At 41.1% G+C, this 5,778-nt stretch overlaps 1 long non-coding RNA gene across 1 annotated transcript; it reads left to right on the top strand.

Moving 5' to 3' along the window:
- Window positions 1-221: 221 nt before the first annotated feature.
- Window positions 222-5,408, top strand: LOC105534646. Its single transcript, XR_001005307.1, has 3 exons — window positions 222-449; window positions 2,212-2,346; window positions 5,063-5,408. It is a non-coding gene; the product is annotated as an uncharacterized LOC105534646 (long non-coding RNA).
- Window positions 5,409-5,778: the final 370 nt, after the last annotated feature.

Raw genomic sequence — 5,778 nt, 5'->3', positions numbered from 1 at the left:
AAAATAAAACATTTTAATGCGCTACAATCCATTACACATATAGCCCTCCATTTCCTTTCAGTAATTATTCATTAGAAAACATTTAACGTCACTGTGGATTTCACACTAGGCAGTCCGGACACAAAGAACAAGAGATGGCCCATTTATAAGGGGCTGGGGCCTTCTTTTCTAATCTGAGAAACTCCAAGGAGGTGGGGCCCGCGGGACACAACAGGCAGGCTAAATTGTGCGGTTAACGGTCAAAGCCCCCCTGCCTACTTTGACACTCATTTAAAGATGACAGGGAACAATAGAGATTTGTTCTGTGCAACCCTTTCTTGTTATGCCGGCGACATCAGCTCCGCACATGAAACTGCCCGATATTTCATTCCACCTGCCACCTCCCTCCCGCCTCGGTCGACTCTCTCCTCTGCTACTTTGCTTGTTCCCACTTTAACACAAAGAGACAGGTAAAGAATATCGTTAAGAAGGGTCCATTCAGCATGTCAGCTTTCATAATACAATTGCCTGTCAGGTTCCCCATGAGCTATGAGGCGCTCAAATGTCTGGGTTTAGGCCAGAAATCCGAACCATGGTTAGGTTAGTGAGCGGGGACAGATCCCCGGCCACCTCCTGCCCTCCCGTAGCGGAAGGCCATCTCCCGGGCACAGACACCGAAAACCATCTTTGCTAACAACAGTTTGAAACACTTGCTATACATTAGCGAGGGACCACATGTCAACTCCCAATGGGCGGCTGGGTGTATATTCCTTGAATGCCTGTGTTTAAAAATTTTACTAAAAACTCATACCCGAAGGCCCAAAACCCTATTGGAAAGGTTGGGAAATATTTATTTTAGAGCCTTTTTTTTTTTTTTTTTTTTTTTTTTTTTTAAACACCACAGGATCCTTCCCCTAGAAGTGGTGGAGGAAAAAAAAATCGTAAAGCCTCGCCAGATTATCTGATGGAACTAACTATACAGGAATATGTACAGACCCAAAACGCCCATGGTATCGCTTTTACTCTGCATACTGCAGGGTACACACTATCTCGTGAGGCTCGCAGAACGCACTGAGAGGAAACCAGTGAGTCAGAATAGGAACTGGCTTTCATAAAAAGCCTTTCAAAAACATTGCATGACAAAATTCTGTTGTATTTTCCCTCAAACAAAATAATTAGGACAACAGTCCTGGAGACGAAGCCCACACTTTCGTTTTCAACTTACTCTTTATAAAATGACAGCTGGGGAAGCCAAGTAGGTGAGAAGCCTGTTTTAGTTAGCCTTGAAAATGAGTTAGCCTTGTGGAGACAGCAGGGAAATAGCAAAACCAAAAGAGATCAACTTGATTATACCATCAAAAAGGGGAGATTATTGTTTCTACTTCTCCCCAACACAGAATCCTGTGGTTGCCTCACGTCTAAAGCTTAAAAAGCAACCAGGACTTCAGGTTTACAGTCTTGTAAATCTTTTTACATTTCTAAAAAAATGACTTGTGTCACTGTATTGTTATTTTTCTTATGACAGCAATCCTGATATTTGCACATTACATTTGCTTCTGGTAATTGTCATGATGTGTTATTGAAAACTGCCTCTGGTCATTGAGCCAAACCTAAGAACATACTAGATATCAGTGGATGCTTAAGTAGAAAGCAATATTCATAATGATGCCAATTGTAGAAACTCAGTGATTGGTCAAGGAAATTCAAAAAGCAAAAACAGTTTTGATGCTCTGCATGAAAAATCAGCAAATGACGGCCTATGGACCCAGTCCAGCCCACTGCCCGTTTTAGAATGACCCTTGAGCTAAGAATGGCTTTTACATTTTTAAATGGTTGGGAGGAAAAAAAATCAAGAGAATAGTATTTCATGGCATGAGAAAATTATATGAAATTCAAATTTCAGTATCCATAAATAAAGTTTTATTGGAACACAGACACATTTATGTTTGCCTGTGGCTGCTTTTATGCTACAAAGAGGTGAGCCTAAGATACTTACTATCTGGCCCTTTACAGAAAAAGTATGCCAGCCCTGTTCAATGTCTTGTTTAGCACACATCATTCTTTCCTTATCATTTCCTGAATCAATGGTATTTTAAAATTGCACACACCAAGAGAAGCAAAGTGGAATTTCAAATATAACCCTTTTCCAATCAATGTTTAATGGTTTATAATATATCCCTCAAGCGTGGAGTTGGGATACTTCTAAATTAGGACCTTTTTTATTCCCAGCAGCTCTGTGTTCACAGCACCTAACAGTGTTGAAAAAGAATGTTATTTAGAACCCGAGTTGAGACGTCACCTTTCCAGACCCATGATTGCTTCCTGGCTCACCAAACACAAACCAGAAATTAATGCTGCAAAGAGCAGGCAGTAGTTTCCTCATATAACTGAATGCATTTTTGTTCAATGACCAGATGGAGAGGACTGCTCTCTAGGAAGCCCCTCAGAAGGTGCTGTCCCCAGTTTGGAATAATACTCAGTGGCAGCTAAAAATGTAAACCAAACACACATCAAGAAAGAAGCATGGTCTGATGCTTTGATTCAAGGGGTCTTAGCTATGGAATTTACAAGGATCAAATCTGAGAAAGATAATATTGCAAGTTTTTATGTGTTTGATTTACCCAGCACTGACAGCTGTACAGTTGAAATGAAGGATTATCTTTTTATGTAACAACAAGGAGACTGTTGGTGTTTTATTATCCAGCTGCAGCCTCTTAATCACCACTGAATGCGTATAATTATGAATATCAGCAAACAGAATAGTGCTTCTAAATTACCTTAGGGATTAAATAGTCTCCTAGTAAAAATGAGAGCAGTTCATAGTCTTAATTGGCCCATGGGAGTTATAAGTGGAGGGGGGAAAAAAAAAACACATGCCATTACATGACCATCTTTTTCAGCATAAATAGAGGGTTAAAAAACATTAAATGCAAAGCCTAGTCTTCTTGCACTACTTCCTACTGATAAATGTTAGAAAAAAAGATTGTTGGAAGTTTATAGCCGTTTTAAACACAGGATATATATTCTGATCACATTTAAGCCTTCCCAGAGCCCATGAAGTTCTTTGAAGTTGTTTACCTAAAAGAGTTTGTAGCTGATCTTGTAAAACAAACAAAAAAAATTTTTAAAAAGGGGGCTTTTCTTGCCTTAAGGAGAATCCTCCTGGTGTCTGCAGCTATCTTTCCCTGGAACAAAAGATAGGTATTTCATGGTCTGGGAGCCTTGCAAACACTCAGTAGATATTGGATATTGACAATGGATTATGTTAAAACCTGTTTGGACCATCAAATGCAAATTTTTTTCAGGGTTTTGTTTTTTTTTTCATCTCAGTCTGAGTCCCTTGGGTTAATAAGAAAATTAGTAGACTTCACACAGTAGACAGCTTTCAACATGGCTTTTAAATTATTCATCACCCAAAAAGGGGTGTTTAAATAATACTTGGTTAAAAGTGGTTGTGACTTGACGCACATTTAGAAACCACTTAAAGCTAAGGCTGTGGCCAGGTGTGGTGGCTCAAGCCTGTAATCCCAGCACTTTGGGAGGCTGAGGCGGGCAGATCACTTGAGGTCAGGAGTTTAAGATCAACCTGGCCAACATGATGAACCCCTATCTCTACTAAAAATAAAAAATAAAAAAAATAAATAAATAAAAAAAAGCTGGGTGTGGCAGCACATGCCTGTAATCCCAGCTACTTGGGAGGCTGAGTCAGGAGAATCACTTGAACTGGGGAGGCAGAGGTTGCAGTGAGCCGAGATCAGGCCACTGCACTCCAGCCTGGGTGACAGAGTGAGACTTCGTCTCAAAAGAAAAACAAAAAAAACAAAAAATCCCCAAAAAACAAAAACAAAAACAAAACAAAAAAACAAAAACCTAAGGCTGTGGTTCTCAAACCTCAGCATGCAGGAATTTTACATGCAGGATGCAAACTTTAGCGTCCTGGTGGATCTAGAAAACCCACGAGAGAGCCCAGGAAGCTGCACGCTTGACAGGCATCGTAGATCATTTCTGTAAGGGTATCCCAGGCCCATACCTATAAGCCCTTAAATTGTGGTCCATGGATGCAGTTCAAGCATCCATAGGTCCTGCTTGAGTCAGAATCTGCATTTTAACAAGTCCCCCGAGGTGATTCAGGGGCACTTTGCTGTTTAAATTACATGGGTGTGAATATGACCCAGCCATACATTTCCCCAATGACCTAGGGAAAATTTAAAGATTAAGTTAAGGAAGATTGAATGTAAGGGGAATGGCTATTCCCCTGAAGTCGTGTGAATACAGAAACATTCGTATTGAAGTTGAAGACCACCAGAGACAGAAAACTCCACCAAACACTGTGCGGTGGGAAAGGGGGCTCACAGAGGAGGGAGGAAGGAACCAAAACCACCAGGATAGACTTCTGCCAGCTCTGGCTACCAGGGACTCAGGGCCTATTGACTGTGCAGATGGCAAGGCCAGCTTTTCCTTCTTTTCCCACAACTAGACCTTATTAGAATTTTTCCAACCCCTTTTCCTCCATATCAAATGCAAGTCAGGCTATTTCTCTTTTGTAATACTAAACTTGCCAAGGAGGACAGGTCCCCTATTGTCTTCCCTTCCTTCTGGAGAGTTGCGCCAAAAAGGTCTAATCTCAAATCTGTAAAAGTAAAGGCTAGACAGACACCAAAACCAAAAAGATACTGCTAATTCCTAAGATCCCTCTTCTTGAAGAAACACATCTTTTTCTGTCCCAATTTTTAAATAAAAAGCAAAATATACAAGCTCTTTAGCCAGAAACTGGCTATGCTTACTGGAAGCATTCATTCCCTAAAGGGCAGACATCTTGGGCACTTATCCTGGGCATGTGGTAACCTGGGAATTGCGGGCTGGGATTTCTTTCTTTTCTTTTCTTTTCTTTTCTTTTGAGACAGAGTCTTACTCTGTCACCCAGGCTGGAGTGCAGTGGCACGATCTCAGCTCACTGCAACCTTCACCTCCCGGGTTAAAGTGATTCTCCTGCCTCAGACTCCTGAATAGCTGGGACTACAGGCGCCCGCCACCACGCCTGGCTAATTTTTTGGGTTTTTTTTTTCTTTTTTTTTTTTTGTAGAGAGAAGAGATTTCACTGTGTTAGCCAGGATGGTCTCGATCTCCTGACTTCATGATCCACCTGCCTCAGCCTCCCAAACTGCTGGGATTACAGGCTTGAGCCACCGTGCCCGGCTTCAGGCTGGGATTTTTATAGCTTATTATGGCAAGGGAGGAGACAGAGAATAAAAGATGAAGAAAGAGCATACACAGTCACCCCTTGTGTAACAAATATGTAAGAAATAAAGATAAATGTGTACAATTCTTACAATTTTACTTTTCTGAATTTTGCTATTGCACTGAATGATTTGTGATAAGACAGATGGGGATGAAAAATATACTTATTAAATAAACAGCTATTAAAAGCCCCTAAAGTTCTTTAAAATGGGATTTTTTTTATTACAAAAGAATTACACCTTTATTTTAGACATTCTGAAAAAAATGCAACAAAGAGAATAAAAATCATCTGTAATCCCACTGCTCAGAAATTACCACTGGTGGTCAGGTGCGGTGGCTAACGCCTGAATCCTAGTACTTTGGGGGCTGAGGTGGGCAGATCACCTGAGGTCAGGAGTTTGAGAGACCAGCCTGGCCAACATGGCGAAACCCCGTCTCTACTAAAAATAAAAAAATTAGCCAAGTGTGGTGGTGGGTACCTGTAATCCCAGCTACTCAGGAGGCTGAGGCAGGAGAATCACTTGAACCTGGGAGGCAGAGGTTGCAGTGAGTTGAGATCAC

The sequence above is a fragment of the Mandrillus leucophaeus genome, unplaced genomic scaffold (genome assembly GCF_000951045.1).
Source record: "Mandrillus leucophaeus isolate KB7577 unplaced genomic scaffold, Mleu.le_1.0 Scaffold1370, whole genome shotgun sequence".
NCBI classification, from domain to species: domain Eukaryota; kingdom Metazoa; phylum Chordata; class Mammalia; order Primates; family Cercopithecidae; genus Mandrillus; species Mandrillus leucophaeus.
Note: the sequence above shows the minus strand (reverse complement) of the source record. Positions and strands in the feature narration are given on the sequence as shown.